The sequence below is a fragment of the Tamandua tetradactyla genome, chromosome 11 (assembly GCF_023851605.1).
Source record: "Tamandua tetradactyla isolate mTamTet1 chromosome 11, mTamTet1.pri, whole genome shotgun sequence".
In the NCBI taxonomy this organism is placed as follows: Eukaryota; Metazoa; Chordata; class Mammalia; order Pilosa; family Myrmecophagidae; genus Tamandua; species Tamandua tetradactyla.
Genome location: NC_135337.1, coordinates 10,603,661 through 10,626,083, shown reverse-complemented (window position 1 = coordinate 10,626,083; position 22,423 = coordinate 10,603,661). Strand labels below are relative to the sequence as shown.

The window sequence follows — 22,423 nt, the reverse complement described above, 5'->3', positions numbered from 1 at the left end:
TGTCCATATTTTAAAACTTAAACTTCTGTGTGAGACCCAAGGGAGAGATGTTTATTTGGTGCAATATTTATATGCTGGGTAGCACATTACCTAACTTGTATGGTCAGTTTAGTTGAACATTATAAATACATGGAATTTTGAATAGGGTAATGAGTTCTTGTTGGTTTGTACAGGTTAGCTTGATGCCCTGATATATCCCAGAGTAATCTGGGCAGTGAATAAAGAAGTATTTGCCAAGTCCCCTTGGGGGGCTGGGGAAAGAAGGAGGAAATATTCAACTTCCCCATTTGGGGAATCCTGATATTCTCACAGGCAACAGGGACATCCAATTCAATAGGTTGAGCCCTCGATCTTGGGTTTCACCCCTATGAAACTTATTCCTATGAAAGGATAGGTTAAGTCTACTTATAATTATGCCTAAGAGTCACCACCAGAGAACCTCTTTTGTTGCTTAGATCTGGTCTCCCTCTCATAAAGTCAGGTCAGCAGGTGAATTCACTGCCCTGCCACCCCCCTACATGGTACATGACTCCCAGGGGTGCAAATCTCCCAGGCAACATGGGAAAGGACTCCCAGGGATTGCCCGGGACCCAGCATCATGGGATTGAGAAAGACTTCTTGACCAAAAAGGGGAGGAGAGAAAGACAATAAAGTTTCAGTGCTGAGCGATTTTAACTTGGGGAGACAAATGATAAGCGCAGGGCTTTAAATTCCATGCTCAAGGTCGATATAAGGGTCCTGAAAACTTCTATGAGTACTCTAAAAAAATTTAACTGACAAATTGATGAGAGAATTGAAATCAGCAGATGACTTGCAGGCAAACTAGAAAGGAGGAGTAAGTTCATAGGGAAGGAAATTTGGGAAATGCAAAGTTAGAAGTGCTATGCGATGTAAGATGTAAAAGCCTAGTAGGCAGTAGGGATACATAGACTGAAGCTCTAGAAGAGGTATTAATTTGGAAATCACTCATATGTATGCGATGGTTAGAATACCAAGAATAAAAGAAGGGCAGTGATCCATGGAAGAACTCTGAAGAACCAACATTCAGTGCATGAGCAGGGAAAGAGGGGCTCACAAAACAGATCGAAAAGTCTAACACCCCAGAAGAGAGTAGTATCATAGAGGCCAAGGAAGTGGAAAGTCCAAAAGAGCTGTGAGTTATTGCACTAAAACTGGATATGACTGAGGGTTGAAAAATTTGATGTCAGAATTGAAAAAAAGACAGAAATACGTCTATTATCTTCGAAAGAGGCAATGAGAGAAGAGAGCAAGATGAATTTTTATGAGATTTATGTCACCAGGAGGCACAGTTCATTCATAAGTATTCCTTCCTGAAATAGGAACAGCTCTTGCAGTTTAACTTGATGAAGGTGAAAGAGGTTAGATAAAGGAGAAATGGGTGTGTGGATCTTTCACCCTGGGAGAAAGACCTGTTAAGGATAAGGGGCAGGAGCAGCCGGAAACTGTCCGACAGTTTCCATTTGATGGATGAAGTATCAGACACAATCACTGAAAGAGGAAGCTGAGGGCTGTGTGTAAGAAGTTTGAGGAAAGAAGCAAAGTTTTGGAACCAAATGATGGCAGAAATTTTTTATTTAAAGCAATCCAGGCTTTATGTAGCACAGACACATGAATGTGCTTTCATCTGTGAAATATAATGCAAAGAGGGCATTTCTCTTATGCAAACTTACAATGCTGGGCATGTTTGTCCACTTCCAGACCAGTTCCTAGATTTGAAATTGTCATGTCAATGTCTACTTGTAACCATTGATAAGAAATGAAGATATAAAAATTTTCATCGTTTCTAGTGGCTCTGAGATCATCCATTTAAATTCTAATTCTTTGAGGGCATTCTCTGGACCCTCACACAGAAGAGTTTACTAGACCTGCAAAGATACAGCAGAACTTTTGCCACATTATCTTACCAAAATATTACTTGTAGATTTCTGTTTATTTTCCTGTGAAACTTCTTGGGATGCGTTCTAGGAAAACTGCAACGAGCCCTGCAGAAATGCTCTGGGTCAGGTGAGGAATTGTGTAGCGGCAGATGTCTACTTCTTCACAAATTCATATTCCTCCTGGTAAAACAAACGCGGTGACAAGATTGAAATCCAAAGTCTATGTGTAGATTCCCCCAATGGTTATAATATCAGGAACATTTCTTAAAAAAAATAAACATACACACACAGCAGGGGTAAGTGTTCCTTAGGAACCTGAAAAACTGTGAAATCGTGGAAGTTCTTGTGGGTCTTGTCACCGACAAACCAAAAAAAGATGGAACTAAGTGATTCTGTGTGATCTCGGGAGTATATGTATTTTTCACCTTAGAATCAGAGAAGAACCTGATTGTGAAAGAAAAATATGAAGAATTACATCTCCCAGGAGCTTCACCGCCAAAAGGGAAAAACTATACTATCTGATCTCGCTGAGTATCTTCTCCCATCCATTTTCCACACAGCAACCAGAGTGATCTGAGTTACTGCAAGCTTTTGGTTCATTTCCAGAGTTGTGAAAAAGTTGGTTTTTACAGTTTTTTTTTGTTTTGGTTGGTTTTTTTGTTTGTTTGTTTGAGTTGACTTTGTGGATGGACAGACTTTTGGAGTTTTTTATCTGGCATTTTCACTGTGGTCATTATCCATCCCTTTTTCTTTATCATCCATATCCAGGAAATCACCAAAGTCAGCCAATTATTCTTTTAAAAGACGTTTTTTATCTGTCTTCTCAATCACCACCACCAGACAGGCCTTGAGAGACAATTTAGTATACCATTAAAAGCACAAGTTTTGTGTATATATATATTAGTGTTTGAATCCCAGGTCCGTATGTGACATTGAGCGAGTTAGTTAAAACTTTCTATGCCTCAGTTTTAACCACCTGTAAAATGGGATAATAAAAGTACCCATGGTTATAAGAATTAAATGAGTTAACACTTGTCAAGTAATTAGAATTGGACCTGGAACATAGTAAACATTCAAATAATTGTTAGGCAAAAATTCATTAAATAAATATTTATTACAAGCCTATTATAGGGTTCATGGGTGTTTCAGTGGTAGAATGCTTGCCTTCCATGTGGGAGACCTGGATTCAATTCTCAGACCATGCACCCCCCCAAAAAAAAGCCTATTATAGGGTGGTGCAATGGTGGCTCAGCGGCAGAATTCTCGCCTGCCATGCCAGAGACCCAGGTTTGATTCCCGGAGCCAGCCCATGCCAAAAAAAAAGAAAAAAGCCTATTATAAACATTGTGAGTGTAATTAACAGCACTGAATTATATGTGTGAATGTGGTTAAAAAAAGAAATTTTAGGTCATATATATACATATAAAACTAGAATAAAAATTAAAAGATAAAACATAAAAATGCATAGTACAATGAGCCCTATTATAAATGATGGACTATAATATAAGTATAATCTTTCATGAATTGTAACAAATGTACCACACTAATGCAAGGTGTTAATAATAGAATGTATTTTTTTGGTGGAAATACACCTAAGATAAACTATAGACTATAGCTGATAGTAGAACTTTAATATTCTTTCATTAATTATGCTACCACCCTAATGCAAAGTGTCAACAATAGGGGGATATATGGGGATATTGTATTTTTTATATGATTTTTCTATAAACATACAACTTCCCTAGGTAAAAACAAGTTTTTAAAGCCCATTATATATTCATTTCTGGGATGACTGTAGTGAACAAAGCTGATGAAAGATAAGATCCCTGCTTTCATGAAGCTTGCATGAAATGTTCTAAATACTTCATGCTCAGATTGCCATTTTTCAGATGACCTCTTTTGGGAAACAATTCTGCATGGGCTTCTCCTATTTCTGTACATCTTCTGAACTGAGACATGCATGGCCTTATTTCTGGAGCAGAGAACAGGTTTGTTTTCTAACTAGTATAATAAAGATAATCTCTCCCTTTAGGGTGAAGGTTAAATGGGTGTGCTTGCAACCCATTATAAAAGATTTGGGTTCTCGGGCGGGCCACGGTGGCTCAGCAGGTAAGAGTGCTTGCCTGCCATGCCCGAGGACCCGGGTTCAATTCCCGGTGCCTGCCCATGTGAAAAAAAAGAAAAAAAATTAAAAAAAAAAAAAAAAAAGATTTGGGTTCTCTGGACTCAGAATTCCTCAGGTAGCACACAAACCCACTGCTTGCACAGCATTCTCCTGGGCCCTTCTGCATTGCCCCTGTGGGATTTATGGGGCAAGAGGAATATATGTGAAACTGAAGCCCATACTGCTTGCTGTATCTTGAGTAATAAAATCCTTTGTATCTGACCCAAGAGTCTCATGTCTCTGCCAGCATCTATGCAATGGGTTAAATTTTTAGCATGCAAATATGGTAAAATCTCAGACCCTTCACAGTTTTTGACAACTTTTATCCAGTATTCTGTTACAAGGGTATCTTCCTTAAACCTAAGTTCTACCTATTAAGTCTAAATTTTTTTTACCTGGCTTTCAGGCTCCTGTACCCATACAGGTGAATTGCCCTGTTCTTCTTGAAGGAAGACCTTCCACTTCATAAACCAGAATTTTCACACCTGTATCTACCATGCTCGTTTCTCCCTAACATTGAGCTCATATCTACCCATCATTTGGAATTCCTTCCTTTTTCTCCTTTCCCCCTATTTAGTCAATTCAAATACAACTCTCAAAACTTGTTCCATGTCCCGAACTTGGAAGAATCTTTCTTATTGATCACCCTTTATGTAAACATCTATAGAGCATAACAATCTGTATATATAAGATAGAGTTTAAATATATTTTATCTTACATTTTATCTAATGGTTCCGTAAGAGTATGCATTGTATCCCCATTCCCAATGAAAGCAGAACAGAAGAGAGCTAGACACAAAGCAGAAATTTAATAGGATTGACTGGAGTAGTTGTGGAGTTTATGTACATATACTGCAGCACTATTCTCAGATTCAGATACCCACCATTTATTGGCTGTGTGAACTTAGGCATATTCCTTAACTTTTCTATGCTTCAGTTTCCTCATCTATAATATGGGAATAATAATAATGATAATCATAATACACATATGCTGGTTTGAAACCATTATGTACCCCAGAAAAAGCCATTTTCTTTTAATCCCAATCCAATCTTGTAAGGGCAGACCTACTGGTTTTTTGTGTTTTTTTTTTGAAATTTATAGCTTTTGTGTATATACATTATTGTTCATAAAGAAAGAAGGAAAAAAAGTCAATTGTGATGACAAAAAGTATTTAAGCCCTCTAGACCCCTATATTCTAGAGCAGCTAGAAGGAAAAATATGAGAGGATTGTATGGTAGCCCCTGGGATCTATCCTGTAACCACTTGTTGAAAAGTGCTTTGAAAACTATTGCTTTTTTTAAAATTTTTTATTAATTAAAAAAAATTGCAAGAAACACAAACATTCCCAACACATACACTCAGCAATTCACAATATCATCACATAGTTGCATATTCATCATCATGATCATTTCCCAGAACATTGTCATCAATTCAGAAAAAGAAATAAAAAGACAACAGAAAAATATAACAAACAAAGAAAAAAATTTTTACATGCCATACCCCTTACTGATCCCTTTCATTGATCACCAGCATTTCAAACTAAATCTATTTTAACATTTGTTCCCCCTATTATTTATTTTTATTCCATATGTTCCTCTCATCTGTTGACAAGGTAGATAAAAGGAGCATCAGACACAAGGTTTTCACAATCACACAGTCACATTGTGAAAGCTATATCATTATACAATCATCATCAAGAAACATGGCTACTGGAACACAGCTCTACATTTTCAGGCAGTTCTCTCTAGCCTCTCCATTACATCTTGGATAACAAGGTGATATCTACTTAATGCATTAGAATAACCTCCAGGATAACCTCTCCACTCTGGAATCTCTCAGCCATTGACACTTTGTCTCATTTCACTCTTCCCCCTTTTGGTCGAGAAGGTTTTCTCAATCCCTTGATGCTGGGTCTCAGCTCATTCTAGAGTTTTTCTCAATCCCTTGATGCTGAATCTCAGCTCATTCTGGGATATCTGTCCCACGCTGCCAGGAAGATCCACACCCCTGGTAGTCATGTCCCACATAGATAGGGGGAGGGTGGTGAGTCTGCTTGCTGTGTTGGCTGGAGAGAGAGGCCACATCTGAGCAATAAAAGAGGTTCTCTTGGGGGTGACTCTTAGGCTTAATTTTAAGTAGGATTGACCTATACCCTGTGGGGTTAAGTTTCATATGAACAAACCCCAAGACTGGGGGCTCAGCCTATAGCTTTAGTTGTCCGCATTGCTTGTGAGAATATCAAGAATTCAACTTGGGGAAGTTGAGTTTTCCCCCATTCTCACCATTCCCCGAACGGGACTTTGCAAATACTTTTCCACTCACTGATCAAATCACTCTGGGATTCATCATGGCATCAATTGGACAAACCAACAAAATCTCATGTCCTATACAAAGTTCCATATACTTAAGGTGTTCAATCAACTATCTACATAAGTTATATCAGGAGATGCACTAGTCAAAGTATAGATTTGTACCAAATAAATATTTTTTGCTTTAGTCTCACACTGGTTGAAATTTTAAACTATTAAGTACCATCTATTTTCAGCACACTGCAGTAATGACATTCTTTTGTTCTTCCTCATGCAAAAACATTTTGTAAATTTGTACATTTAGTTACTATCATTATACACTCTAAGCATTCCTAGATTACACCATCTCAATCTTTATCATCTATCTTTGTTTGTGATTTCATTTATGCCCCAGCCCTCCTCCCTCTATCATTCTCATATGCAGCTTCATTCAGTGTTTTAATGATTGTATTACAGTTAGGTAATATTGTGCTGTCCATTTCTGAGTTTTTATATTCAGTCCTGTTGTACAGTCTGTATCCCTTCAGCTCCAATTACCCAATATCTTACCCTATTTCTATCTCCTGATGGTCTCTGTTACCAAGGAAATATTCCAAGTTTATTCACTAATGTCAGTTCATATCAGTGAGACCATACAGTATTTGTCCTTTTGTTTCTGGCTAATCACACTCATGTTGTTACATACTTCATAACTTTATTCTGTCTTACAGCTGCATAATATTCCATCTTATATAAATGTCACAGTTTGTTTAGCAAACTATCTGTTGATGGACATTTTGGCTGTTTCCATCTCTTGGTAATTGTTAATAATGCTGCTATAAACATTGGTGTGTAAGTGTCCATTTGTGTCCTTGGCCTCATGTCCTTTGAGTAGAGACAGCATATAGATGGGTCCTGTTTTTTAATCCATCCTGCCAGACTATGTCTTTTGATTGGAGAGTTTAATCCATTAACATTCAGTGTTATTACTGCATGGGTAGTACTTTCTTCTACTATTTTGCCTTCTGGGTTTTATATGTCATATCTAATTTTCCTTCTTTTTACCTTTACTCATAGTCTTCCTTTCTACACTCTTCTCCACACCTCTCTCTTCTGTCTTCGTATCTGTCTCTAGTGTTCCCTTTAGTATTTCTTGCAGAGCTGGTCTCTTGGTCACAAATTCTCTCAGTGATTTTTTGTCTGAAAATGTTTTAATTTCTCCCTCATTTTTGAAGGACAGTTTTGCTGGATATAGAATTCTTGGTTGGCAGTTTTTCTCTTTTAATAATTTAAATATATTATCCCACTGTCTTCTCGCCTCCATGGTTTCTGCTGAGAGATCTGTGCATAGTCTTATTGGGCTTTCCTTGTATGTGATGAATTGCTTTTCTCTTGCTGCTTTCAAGATCCTCTCTTTCTCTTTGACCTCTGACATTCAGATTATTAAATGTCTTGGAGTATGTCTATTTGGATCTATTCTCTTTGGGGCGCGCTGCACTTCTTGGATCTGTAATTTTAAGTCTTTCATAAGAGTTGGGAAATTTTCAGTGATAATTTCCTCCATTAGTTTTTCTCCTCCTTTTCCCTTCTCTTCTCCTTCTGGGACACCCACAACACATATATTTGTGTGCTTCATATTGTTTTTCAATTCCCTGAGTCCCTGCTCATATTTTTCCATTTTTTTTCCCTATACTTTCTGTTTCTTGTCGGATTTCGTATGTTCCATCCTCCAGTTTAGAAATCCTATGTTCTGTCTCTCGAAATCTACCACTGTAGGTTTCCATTGTTTTTTTCATCTCTTCTACCGTGTCTTTCATTCCCATAAGTTCTGTGATTTATTTTTTCAGACTTTCAGTTTCTTCTTTTTGTTCTTTCCTTGCCTTCTTTATATCCTCCCTCAATTCATTGACTTGGTTTTTTGATGGGGTTTTCCATGTCTGTTGTATATTCTGAATTAATTGTTTCAGCTCTTGTATCTCATTTGAATTGTTGGTTTGTTCCTTTGACTAGGCCATATCTTCAATTTTCTTAGTGTGATTTGTTATTTTTTGCTGGCGTCTAGGCATTTAATTACCTTAATTAGTTTATTCTGGAGATTGCTTTCACTTCTTTTATCTAGGGTTTTCTTGCTGGATGAATTTATTGTCTATCTGTTCTTTGATATTCCGTTCAGCTTTATCTGGACCTTTAGCTTAAATTTTGTTTAACAGAGGAGGATCTTTCAGTTCTTATTTTCTTGTTTCTTGCCCTGCTTCTGTGGTGCCTTCCCCCCACACACACACACACACTTAGGAGGGTCGACTTAGATATTATAGACCCCAGCCAGATTTTCCCAGACCAAACTGGCCTCCTATCAGGAGGAAAGAGTCACCTGTATTGGTTTTCCCCGAGGGTGAGACCCAGCAGGTTGACTTTCCTGTGAAGTCTCTGGACTCTGTTTTTCTTATCCTGCCCAGTATGTGGTGCTTCTCTGACTGCAGGTCTCACCAGCTGAGGATGATGTGGTACCTTTAACTTTGGCAGACTCTCCCTGCTGGGGGCATGGTGGAGACAGAGGAGAGGTTGTAGGCTGGTTTTAATGGCTTCAAATTACCAAGCCCTGGTGTCTGAATTCCTTGATGGAGGGATTCCACCTGGATGGGGCTTCTCCCCTCCCCTGGGGAAGGCACAAGCTCCAGATAAGCCCCCAAAAGAGCTCACTTCTGCCTATGCCTGGGGCAGTTGCAGCCTGAAAAGTCCTGCCGCTGTATCCAGAGGCAGTCAAGCCTTTGTAGATACACAGCCACAAAAACCTCTGTTTCCTTCTTTTATTTTTCCCCCTTTTCCTGTCAGTCCTGCCCCCTTGGTGCCAGGGCAAAAATGAGCAACCTCTGCTTTGACCAGGTTCACCTAAGCTGGGGGCCTATTTTTAGTAGTCAGAATTTGTTAATTAGTTCCACAATTGGTGTTTGATTATGCCCAGTCCCTGCTGCTGGTAAAGTCCTTTCCTTTCCCCTCAGGAAGTGGCCTGTGGGGGAGGGGCGCTGGCCGCCGCAGCTTTGGGAACTCACGGTTCTGGGGGGTCCTCGCAGCCAGTCCAGCTGGTCCAGACTGGGATATACTGTGTGTCTTGTCACTGACGTGGCCCCAGGAGCTGTTCTGTACTGTTTCTGGTTATTTAGTAGTTGTTCTGGAGGACGAACTAAAATGCACACGTTGTTAAGCCACCATCTTGACCCGGAAGTAGAGACGTTAGGGACTATTGCTTTTTTATTTGTTTGCTTTGTATATAGGTTATACTATACAATTTAAAAAGTTAAAAAAATTAAGGATATACTAGGCTATAAAGTAAGTCTTAATGTCTTTAAAAGAATTAGTATCATACAGATCAAGTTTTCGGAACACAATACAATTAAATTATATACCCATTTTAAAAGGTAATTCTAAAAACATATATCTGAAAATTTTAAATTTGATAACATTTAAATTTGAATGATGAAAAATAATGAAAAAATCAAAACTTGTGGGATGAATTGTTCACTTAAAAAAATGTATCTTCCCTCTGAACCAGTATTTAGAGGGAAATGTCAAGTCCTAATTGCTTATGGTAGAAAGAAAAAAAGGTAAAAATTCATGAACTAATCAACTAACTTAAGAAGCTAGAAACATAGCAATTACAACAGATCTGAGGAATTTTAAGGAAGGAAATAATTTATTAATTTATTAAACTCACATTTATTAAGCATCTATTATTAAACATTGAGGATACAGCAGTGACCAAAATGGACAAAATCCTTGTCCTCATGGAACTTAGATCCTAGTGAATGGAGACAATAAGCAATTTGTTTGTATGCATGTACATATGTATGTATGTTTGTACATAAGTATGTGTGTAAGCATATGACATGTATATATGATGTATGTGTCACATGGTAACAAAAGTGATATGAAAAAAATAAATAAGTTAAAAGGAATTTAAGAGTAGCTGGATTTTCAAACCTGGTGGTCAAAGACAGACTTACTGATGAGGTAACATATGAGCAGTGACCTGAGGGAAGAGAGCAAGCTCTGAGGGTAGACTGTACAGAGCTGGGAAAATAACAAGTGCAAAGGCCCATGATTGGTATGTTCAAGAACCAGCAAGAGCATAAATTACAACAATAAAAACAAAGATACAATAAAGAAAATCAAGAAAGGCAAAAGTTGGTTCTTAAAATTAACAAGTCTTTGGTAAAGTTGATCAAGAAAAAAAGAGAAGATACAAATAAATGATGACAGAAACATAAAAAAGCAATATTACTTCAGATAGTGAAAGATTAAAAATATAAAAGAATAGTATAAATAACTATGAAAATACATTTGAAAACTTGATAAAATGGAATTCTTGGAAATAATTTACCAAAACTGACTTCAGAAGAACTAGAAAATCTAAATAGTCCTAAAGCCATTAAAGAAATTGAACATCTTTAAAACAGCTTTAAAATATCATCACAAGGGACATAGGGACAGATCATTTTACAGGAAAGTTCTACCAAACATTTAAAGAAATGGTAATCATAATTTTTACATCTACTCCTCCAAAAAAAATAACAAGGGACAACACTTTCCAATTCATTGTATAAGATTAGGGTAACATGAGTAATAAAGACTATACAAAATGAAAAGGAAAATTAGAGGCCATTCTCTCCCATAATACAACATAAAAGTGAAGATACTAAATAAAATATGAGCAAATGAGGGGGTGCAAGTGTAGCTCAGAGTTACAATTCTCGCCTTCTATGCAGGAGACCTAGGTTCGATTCCAGGTCCATGCACTTCCCCCCAAACAAAGAAATAATCAAAACAAACAAACAAAAATTCAACAGCTAGTGCTGTAATAATGGCATACGCACATGGAAAAATAATGAAATATGACCCTGTCATACAGCATAAAATACATATATATATATGAGCAAATGAAATCCTGAAATATGTTGAAAGATAATAATAACCAAGAAAATGAGGTTGGTTGAAAAAGATTGGAAAAGAAAAGACAAACCTGCCCTTATTCATAGCTGATATGAATATCTATGTAAAAAACAAACAAACAAAAAAAACTTGGGGAGATTGACTTCCAGCATAACAATGTAAGGAATTCTCCCATTTCCTCTATGAAACTGGTGAAAATTATTTAAAAATTACAAAACAAGATACATGTTTAAAGCCTCTGAAAATGGTCCTAAGGGCAATCAGAAAATGAAGAAATGTCTATTCAAGAAAATTTGTGAAAATTCAGGATGGTTAGAGTCTGTGGTATTTGAAGCAAGATCATTCACCCACTCCCCCCATCCTGTTCAGCAGACTCCACCCCAGATTGTTGCAGCAAGAGCACAAGGCTCCCTCTCCTCCTAAGTCCAAACAAGAGGGCTTTCTTCCTAGGAAGAGCAGGGCTTCAATGTCTCTCATCTTGTTCCCAGATACCTGTTGCTGAAGTTAAGTCCTGGGTAAGTGTAGTAGAGAGAGGCAGGCTCCCTTCTTCTGCCCAAGCCCAGAAGTGTGAATTACTGATACATAGGCTGTATTTTGGGCATGTTGTACTGAGAACACTTGGGCTCCAAGGACCTCCCTATGGATCATAGGGTGGTATTTCCCAACCAGGAGAGACAAGCCAAGAGGACCACAGGCTGCTACCTAAACTCTCCACTGAGTTCCCAGCTTCTAGAGTGGGGGTGTTACTAAGAGAGAAGCCTGCCATTGTCCCCACCCCCAGCTCCAGAGCCAGGGCTCAGAGATTCAATCTGAGGTAAGGAGGGGGGAAGAAAATGGAGACGCAGGCTTTAAAACAAACAACTCTTAATCTCTTCCCAAAGGAACTGATTTCATTAGCAACAATGTGGACAAATTTAAACCTAAAATGTCTCTCAAGAACAGTGGAGGTTGTGGTGAAAGGAATTGGGAGGACATTTGTAGCTCTTATGAAGATGCAGCCTAGTCTGTAGGTTGGTTAGTTTGCAGAAAAAAACTGGAGGAGGGGAGAAGGACTGGGAATAAGACAGTCAGGTGGGAGGGTCAAACAATGACCACAGAAACTATTCCTTCTAAGAAGCCACCTTAACTTAACTAACTTAAACTTAAGTGGGTTTGTAGAAGAATTTATACCCCTGGACAATCAGTCAGCAATTAGTGAAGTTTAATAACTGGGTGCAGTCAAAGAAAGAGTGAAAGAGAGCCTTACCAGTACCAATATCATCCAAAGGTGATTATGGGTATACCAAAGCTATACTTCTCTGAGGTGCAAAGATTTAACACTGTGAGAGAAAAGAGACTTCACTAAAACATCCAGCCAGTCATTAAATAAATAAACAAGCCAAGAAAAATAATAAACCCAGGGGGAAGCAGTACACAGAGTTGTTAAAATATGTTATCTAAAATATCCAGTGTACAAAAAAAAGTTTCAAGGCATGCAAAGAAACAGAAAAGCATGAAACATATACTGGGGGGGAAAGCAGGCAACAGAAGCTGTCTGCGGGAGCCACCAGATGTTGGATTTAGCAGAAAAAACTGCCAAAGTAGCCATTATAAATATGTTAACAGAACTAAAAGAAATCTTGATTATAGAAGTAAAGGAAGATATGATGATAATATATCATATTTTAAAAGACTCAAACGAAAAGTTTAGTGTTGAAAGTGCAATAACTGAAATAAAAATTCAATAGAAGGGGTTCAACAGGTTTTTTGAACTGTCAGAAGGAAGAATTATCATACTTGAAGATAGAATGATAGAGACCATGAAAGTCAGAGAAAAGAAAGGAAAAGAATGAAGAAAAATGAACACAGCCCCAGAGAAATGTGGGCACAATTAAGCACACCAACATACATATAATGGGAATGCCAAAAAGAGAGAAAGATGAATAGAAAATTTTGAAATAAATAATGACTGAAAACTTCCCAGTTTATTGGTAAACTAATGTCTATCCATCCAGGAAGTGCAACAGACTCAATTTAGGATAAATGCAAAGAGACCCATAAAAACATCATAGTAAAAATGTTGAAAATCAAAGACAAGAATAAAATCTTGAAATCAGCAAAAGAAAAACTATGTATAACTTTCAAGGGAACCCTTATAAGATAAACAATCAACTTCTCAGGAGAAACAATCAAGTCTAGAGACAGTGGATAACTATTTTTAGAGTTCAAAGAAAAAAAAATTGTCAATCAAGAAAACCATATCCAGCAAAGCTGTAGTTAAAAAATGACAGCAAAATATTTTTCCAGACAAACAAAACCCCATAGAGCTCATTGCTAGCTGACCCACCTTACTAAACATACCCAGCCTGAACTTTTTTAGGCTGAATGCAAGTGACCACAGATGGTAATTTGAATCCACATGAACAAAGAGCACCAGTAAAGATAATTGTGGGATTATAATAGACAATATTGTGCATTTTTCCCCATTTTTGTCTTAACTGATTTGAAAAGAAATTTTATAAAATGGTATGTGTTTAATGTACTGTTGAGCCTATAACATGGAAATGTAATTTAGTTTCCTAGGCTGCTCAAAGCAGTACCATGAAATATATTTGGCTTAAACACTGGATATTTATTTGCTTATGGCTAGAGTCCAGGGAAAAATTCCAAATCAAGGCATCATCATGGCAATGCATTCTTCCTGAAGACTAGCTACTGATAATCCTTGGCTCTATGCAACATGGCAAGGCATATGGTGGTATCTGCTCATCTCTCTCTTTCAGGTTTCGTTTGTTTCAGCTTCTTGCTCCCAAGGCTTTCTCTTTCTCTCTGTATTCATTCCATATAAAAAATTCCAATAATAGGGTTAAGTCTCATCCTGAATAAAGTGGATCACACCTTAACTGAAGAAATGGCATCAAAAGATCCTTACAATCGGTTTACATCCACAGGAATGGATTAGATTAAGACCATGTTTTTCTGGGGTACATACAACTTCAAACCACCACATATGTGCAATGTATTTGCCAATAACAGCATAAAGGAGATGGGTGGTAGTGAAGTTGTAATGGACTAAGGAAATCATGACCGGTTATAAAGTAATAATTATAACAAGATGTTGTTGGATTTGTAATATTAATTGATGTAATATGCATTAGGAAACACCACCAAAAGGAGGGGAGAATGGAGTAGAGCTGTATAGGAGTAACATTTTTATTTATTACTTGAATTAAGCTACTATATATCTGAAGCAATACTGATAAGATGTATATGGTAAAACCCCGGAGCAATCACTAAAAAAAATTTAAAAAGTGAAAAATAATTAATGAAATTAAAAGCTATAGTTAAAAACATTCACTCTGTATAAAAGAAAGAATAAGGAGGAATAGAGGGACAAAAAACATGAGACATATGGAAAACAAAAGTTAAGATGGTAGACATAAATCCAACTATATCAATAATAGCATTAAATGTAAATAGATTAAGCAATCTAAACATCAGGCAGAAGTTAACAAAATGGATTTTAAAACATGATCCAAATATATTTTCTATGGTAGACATACTTCAGATTCAAAGAAACAAATAGAAAAGATAAATCAAATAAATAGCAACTATGGAAAAACTGGTGTGGCTAAACTAAAATTATACAAATTGACTTTAAAAATTTTAAATGTTATTAGAGATGAGTTTAGACATTTAATAATGATAAAAGGGTCAGCCCACCAGTAAAATATAAAAATTATAAACATGTATGCATCTAGCAACAAAGCCTAAAAATGCATTAAACAATTCTGACAAAATTGGTGGAAAAAATGGACAGTTCCACAGTAGTAGTTGGAGACTTCAATATTCCACTTTCAATAATGATTAGAACAACTACACAGAATATCAACAAGGAAACAGAGGACTTGAAAAACACAGTAAACTAGACCTAGCAGACATTTATAGGACACTTCACCTTTCAGCAATAGAATATATATATTCTTTTGAAGCACACTTGGAACTTTTTCTAGGATAGATTATATACTAGACCATAAAACAACCTCAATAAATTTCAAAAAGTAGAAATAATACAAATTACATTCTCTGGTCACAGTGGGATGAAATTAGAAATCAGTAACAGAGGAAAATTTGGGAAACTTACAAATATGTGGAAATTACACAGTTCAAAATAACCAGTGGGTCAAAGAAGAAATCCAAAAGAAAAATCAGAGAATACTTCAAGATGAATAACAGTAAATAATATATATATTATTTATATATCAAATAATATATACACATAATATATATTATTTATATATCAAATAATATATATACATAATATATATATCAATATTTGATATATATTGTATATATATCAAAATCTCTAGGAGTCAACTAAATCTGAATGGGAAATGTATAGCTTTAAAAGTGCTTACATTAAAAAAGAAGAAAGCTCTCAAAGTAATAATTTTCTACCTTAAAACACTGGAAAAGAAGAGCAAACTAAACTTAAAGCAAGCAGAAGGAAGGAAATAATAAGTAGAGTAGAAATTAATGCAATAGAATATAGAAAAACATTAGAGACAATCAATGAAATCAAAAGCTGGTTCTCTGAAAAAATCAACAAAATTAAAAATATTTTGATAGTATCATGAAGAAAAAAGAGAGAAGACTCAAATAACTGGAATCAGAAATAAAAAAGAGTACATTACCACCAACCTTACAGAAATATAAAGTAATAAAAAGGAGCACAATGAACAATTGTAGGTCAACAAATTAGATAGCTTAAATGAAATGGACAAATTCCTAGAAAGACACTAACTACTAAAAATTACTCAAGAAGAAATAGACAAACTCAATAAATCTGTGACAAGAGAGTGAATCAGTAGTCAAAAAACTACCCATGAAGAAAAGCCCAAATCCAAATTGCTTCAACACTGAATTCTACCAAATATTCACAGAATAATTAATACCAATCTTTACAAATTCCTCAAAAAATAGAAGATGGAACATTTCTCCCAACTCATTCCATGAAACCAGTATTACCCTGAAACCAAGCCAGAGAAAGACAGTCTCAGAAACTACAGAACAATATGTCTATGAACATGCAGGCAAAAATCTACAACAAAATACTACCAAATCAAACCAGCAACATATAAAAAGATTTATACACCATGACCAAGTAGGATATATCTCGAGGATGCAAGGATGGTTTAGCATCTGTAAATCAATTAACATCCTATTAGTGCATACCTCATATGAACAAAATAAACAAAACAAAAATCACAAGATCATCTTAATAGATGGAGAAAAAGCATTTGCCAAAATCCAATACCTTTTCCTGAGATAAAAACACTCAACAAACTTGATAAACCTCATAAAGATCACCTATGAAAAACCCACAGCAAAATAGTGAAACACAACTAGCTGCTTTTCACCCAAGAATAAGACAAAGCTATTTGTTCTTACCACTTCTATTCAATATTGTACTAAAAGTTCTAGCCAAGTCAATTAGACAAGCAAAAGAAATAAAATGCATCCATACTGGAAAAGAAGAAATAGCACTACCTCTATTCCCAGATGACATGATCTTGCATAGGAAAAAATCCTAACGAATCCACTAAAAACTATTAGGTGGAAGCAAGGGTAATCCAGTGGTAGAATTCTCACCTGCCATGTGGGAGACCTGGGTTTGATTCCTGGCCGGTGCATTTGCCCCCCCTACCCCAAATTTTCACAAATGTTGTGCTGTAATAATGGGATATTCACATGGGAAAAGAATGAATTGTGACCCCTACCATACAGCATAGAAAAAAAAGCTATTATAAATAAATGAATTCTGAACTGTTGCAGTATGCAAGACGAATATACGAAATTCAGTAGAATTTCTATACATGAAATCCTACTGAATTCTATGTAATGAAATGAGTACTTAATGAAATAAGAAATCCAAAAATAAGAAAATAATTCCATTCACAAGAGCATCAAAAAGAAGAAAACACATGGGAATAAATTTAACAAAAGAAATGCAATATGTGTGCCCTGGAAACAATAAAACATCATTGAAAGAAATTAAAGATCTAAATAAATAGAAAAACATGCATGTACACGGATCAGAAGATTTAACAATGTTACAATGGCAATAGTCCCCAAACTGATGTAGAGAGTCAATGCAATCGTTCTCAGAAATCCATCTGACTTTTTGTACAAATTGGCAAACTGGTTCTAAAATTATATGGAATTTAAGAGAACCAGGAATATCCAAAACAATTCTGAAAAAGAAGAATAAATTTGGAAGACTCATGCTCCCTGAATTCGAAAAGTACGAAACAACAGTGATCAAGACAGAACGGTACTGCCTTAATGATAGAAAGTATAAGGGACAGGGGTATGAATAATTAACAACCACGTAGGAAAGATTCTTGTTGAACATTGAAAGACTATTCTTTATCTCCTATTAGTCTGCAGAGACAGAGGAAATGTCAATACTAAGAGATATTGAAATGGCATTTATCCAAGTCAGGGGAATTACCATTTATTGATGGCAATCTATGTGCCAGGCATTTTACAAGCATTATCTCACTGAATCCTCATAGCGATATCATAAAGAATTTTTAACTCCATTTCGCAGATGAAAAAATTTGTGACTTAGAGAGATTTTCCTCACATTATATAGTTACTTTCAGGCTTTCTGTGTTCAATTTACAGTTTTGACAGCTGATTAAATGGTATTTAAGTTAGTGTTTAATATTTAAAATTTAAGACCTTTGTTATCTGAATTTGTAGATTTTTTCCCCTGTTGCCTTGATTTTGAATTGTTTATGAAACTTACTGTGCAAACACAGGTTTTACCACGATTATATGGATATTTTGTTTAAATATGCCTATGGTTAAGCTAACTAAGACATCCATTTTTGGTGCTTTTAAATGTATTGTTTGTTTTCCTAAATAAAAATACTTTTTTAATGTGTCATAGAGACAGGAAGTACACACATGCTGTTGGAAAAAATGGTGCCAATAGACTTGTTCAACATAGGGCTGTCGCAAACCTTCAATTGGTGAAAAATGCAATACCTATGAAGCACAATAAAGCAAAGCACAATAAACAAGTATACCTGTTAACAAAAAAAAATAAGAAGAAGAAGAAGAAGAAAGAAAAGGAAAAAAACAAGGGAACTTATAAACAAATGCTCTCCATGTCCTGGCTCAACCATTATGTTCTGTAACCAAATGGAAATAAGCATGATACTGGTAATCAAGAAATTTGAATTCTAGTTGCAACTCTCACAATAACAAGCCATGTGTCTTTAAACCATATATTCTCACTTTGTTTCCCTTGCCTTATCTGTAAAAGAAAATCATACTATCTGTCCTAGAGTGTGATATAAATAAATGGGACCCAAAGACTTAACAGATATGCAGTCTGGAAAATTAAAAGCATTATACCAACGTAAAATTATTAATATTTAAAACATCCCCAAGCAATTTGCTACCACTGCTTTCTAAGTTTTAGGGTAATGCAATGACAGGTAAAGGTCATGAAGTGGACCAAGTCTTAATATTGGAAGAGACTGAGTGCTAGGTTGTCTGATGCTATGAAATCAAAGATACAGCATAAATTACCACTCTGATGTATGTCTTGTACCTCTGCAAGTTTGAAAAGCAAAGTTTTTACAGTGCTACAACATACTCGTTGTTTGTCCTGTCCCTCACTTTAAGATCAAATATTCTTTGCATGTCCAACACTGAATGAAAATTGCTTTCTAAGAAATCAATTTATTCATTCAACACTCTTTTACTGAGCTTCTATACACTCGACTAGGCACTGGAAATTCAGAGATTACAGTTTTGTGGGAAAGGATGACAAAACTACCTAGCAGACTCTATAATCACTTGAACACATGAGGCTCATCAAAGAGGACCCCCTCCCTAGCCAAGTACATCCTGTGTCACACTAGCTTAGAGTTGAACTAACAGAGTTAAAGAAGGCAGAGTTAGATGGTAGACTGTTTATTATTTACACATTCTTGAGGCCTAGGGCAGGTCCTGATACTCAGTAGACACTTAATAAATACTTATTGAGTAAACAAATGAATGGATTACGTGAAATAAGCTCATTGAAAGAGGGCCTTGGCAGCAGGCACACAGTACATAATGAATACTTGTTAATTATCTTGGAAACCAAGCAGAATGGATCTAGCCAGTTTTCCTCTCTCTTCCTAATCCCTTGTCAAGCTCCATCCTGAATCAGGACCAGAGACTCTATCAGCTCCACTTCTGTATCCCTCCTATAAAAACTGCACCTGATCTCTGACTGACCTGGAAGTCAGGGGAAAGGTCACCATTGGACTCCCATCTTGTGCCAGGCTGAGCTTTGCTTTGTGCCCAATGAACAAGGTTGACTTGACAGGGGACTACACCCCAAAGGAGAAAAGCAACAGGACTTTCCATCTTCAACGCTCTTTCGTGATCCAATCATTAGTTTTAAGAGGACCATCCCACGAGCAGCTGGCCATTATTATTAATCTCCAGCTTGGAAGAAAAACAGATTTTGTGTTGGTTGGGAGAGGTGGGGTTGGGGGTGTGGGGAGAGAAATAAAGACCAAGACACAGAGGCTTTAGGGCCCTCAATCGAAGCCACATGGACAGATCATTCCCATCCCCCCCCCCCCCCCCCGCTTAAATTTAAAAGGATTTCTCCTCATTTATGGAAGGCTCTCTAAATGGAGTCTCTCACTCCCTCTCCCCGCCCTCCTCTCCTATATGTGTACGCATAATATTTGAAAAAGTCCCTGAGTTGGATCGATTCCTTCAAAATATGTCTGAAATTGATCTCCTTTCTCCATTCTCAAGGCTACAGTTCTAATTCAGGGCAATCCTCTCTTGCCTAGACTTTAACAAATACTCCTCCTCATGCCCTCCCTGCTTCTGGCCTTTCCCCCCTCCATTTCTCCTCCCTCTGCTACCAGGGCTACCTTTAGAATCATGCCATACCTAGTTTAAAACCTTTTGGCAGGTCCATACTGCTTTCTGAGTAAAGTTCTTAGGATAAAATGCAAGGCTGTATACAGTCTGAGCGCAGATTTACTTTTTAGTCTTATCTCCCAGTAGTCACTCCATGGCATGATTTGATCACATCTCCTGTGGACTCTCATGCCTTCAAGTCTTTGCTTGTGCTGTTTCTTCCCTTGAGATTCTCTTCCCTGCAGCAACATGGCACAATTTTAGCCATTCTTCAAATCTTCCTCTTCCTTTGAAATTTGTTCTGACTCCACCACACATTCCCCCAGGCAGAAAGAAATTCCCCCATCCTCTATACTCCACAACAGTGTCCTAACACTTAAAATAGCACATTCAACATTTCAATAGTGTTTATGTGTCTGTCTCCCCCATTAGAACATGAGCTGTGCCTTACCTTTATTCCTTAGAATCTAGCACAGAACCCAATAGGAGCTTAAAAACTATTGATTGCATGGATGAACCAAATAAACAAATGCTAATCATTTTTAGTGATAAACAATAATACACCTACTTCTGTGTCTATCAGATTTTTCTGTACCAAAAATCAAGGCATGTGGTATGAAACTAGGGTGGATGATTTGAAATTGGAAAATGGTACAAAAAATATGCATCATGCTGTCATATACCTATGTCCCACCACTGTCCCATCAACATCTCACAATTAATTTTGCCTCTACGTAAATCCAGTGCCCTACTTCAAGTGAGATTTATCCATAGTCAACCCAAGAAAATAAATTGCCTTTCTATTGTTATTTAAGTCTCTGCTTTGGTCAGGAAGCTATAAACCTTTCAGTTCCTATTGAGAGGTTTGGAGATTAAAGGCAAGGCTGGCCTTGAATTACTGTTTGCTTCCTTTGCTTTACTTCCAATTTGCATTCAAGTGTTTGGGAAAATCCAATACTAGTATATGCCTGGCCCTGTGATGACAGCTATTATTTGGAGGATGCAATTTATTAGGGTCTTACTCTGAACCAAGTACTGGGTTAAAGACTTTAAATGCATTATCTGTTTTAACTCACAACTCTTTACAAATGATATTTTTATGACACCAATATTGTGATGAAAAGACTAAATCTTACGTAACAACCTATCTGAAATCACACATCTCGTAAGTGGCAAAGCCAAGATTTAAACCCAGGACTAAATGACTCAAAAATCTGTGCTCCTGACAACAAGCTGCTTACAGTCCATGTGGGGAGATAAAACATTCACACATAAAATAATTGGAAAACAGTCTTTGTTGAAATGCTAAAACACGGCTTAAATCACAACTTATGGTGGCTCTTCAGAGATTTATTTTTCTGAACCCTAAGGTACATGTGAGTGAAAAGGGCTTGAGTTTTATAACAAAAAAAAAGTTTACAATAGTCCTGAATTGTAAACAATTAATAAACTCAATGATGGCATTATAGGGTAAGCAAATAAAAGAATTATTGGAAAATGCCAACAATGCTAATGATTTGTATTTGTCAAATGCTTTAGAGTTTACAGAACATCTTCATGTATATTATGTGACATCATCTTCACAATACAAATTATTTCGATTTTATAAATAAGGATAATGAGGCATTGATTAAGGACTTGCCCCAGGTCACCCAGTGATGCTCCAAAGTGGTTAATATGCAGACTTAAACCCAGGCCTCCTGGCTCTTGCACTTTTTGCTACACCTCACTGCCCACTCAGGACTTGGGCAGCTCAGTTTCAAGTCTGGCTGTTTTCAGGATGAATAATAATTATTTTAGGCCATGAGCTTTCCTACCTGGTCCCCTTCTGCTCCCTGGATCCTGCTAGAGTCACTTCCATCAGTCCCAACTGGTGGTCTCCTTCACCAACTGTCATAGAAGCTTCCAACAGCCATGTTCCACCCATCCAACCCCTGTCTTTAGAGGATAAGGACTTCCCTCGTCCTGGAGCAGAAGATTAGACATACTTATGAACCCTCAGGCTCCTAAAACTCTCATGATTATCCTCTTTCTCCCAGCAAATTTGTGCCATAAACCAAGGAAAAGCTCATTGTTGGGGTGACATTCCAATCATTTGGACATTTTGAAATTTGAAGGGAGAGCAGTTGTGAGCCATCACCACACACCTCTTAGAAGGGCTGAAATCCAAAACACTGACAACACCAAATGCTGGCAAGGAT

General features: G+C 36.7%; 1 long non-coding RNA gene across 1 annotated transcript; it reads right to left on the bottom strand.

Moving 5' to 3' along the window:
- Positions 1-18,180: 18,180 nt before the first annotated feature.
- On the bottom strand, positions 18,181-22,108 carry LOC143649865 (uncharacterized). The gene is made up of 3 exons (XR_013159218.1): positions 22,040-22,108; positions 20,253-20,461; positions 18,181-19,790 (listed from the first exon to the last, which is right to left on the bottom strand). It is a non-coding gene; the product is annotated as an uncharacterized LOC143649865 (long non-coding RNA).
- Positions 22,109-22,423: the final 315 nt, after the last annotated feature.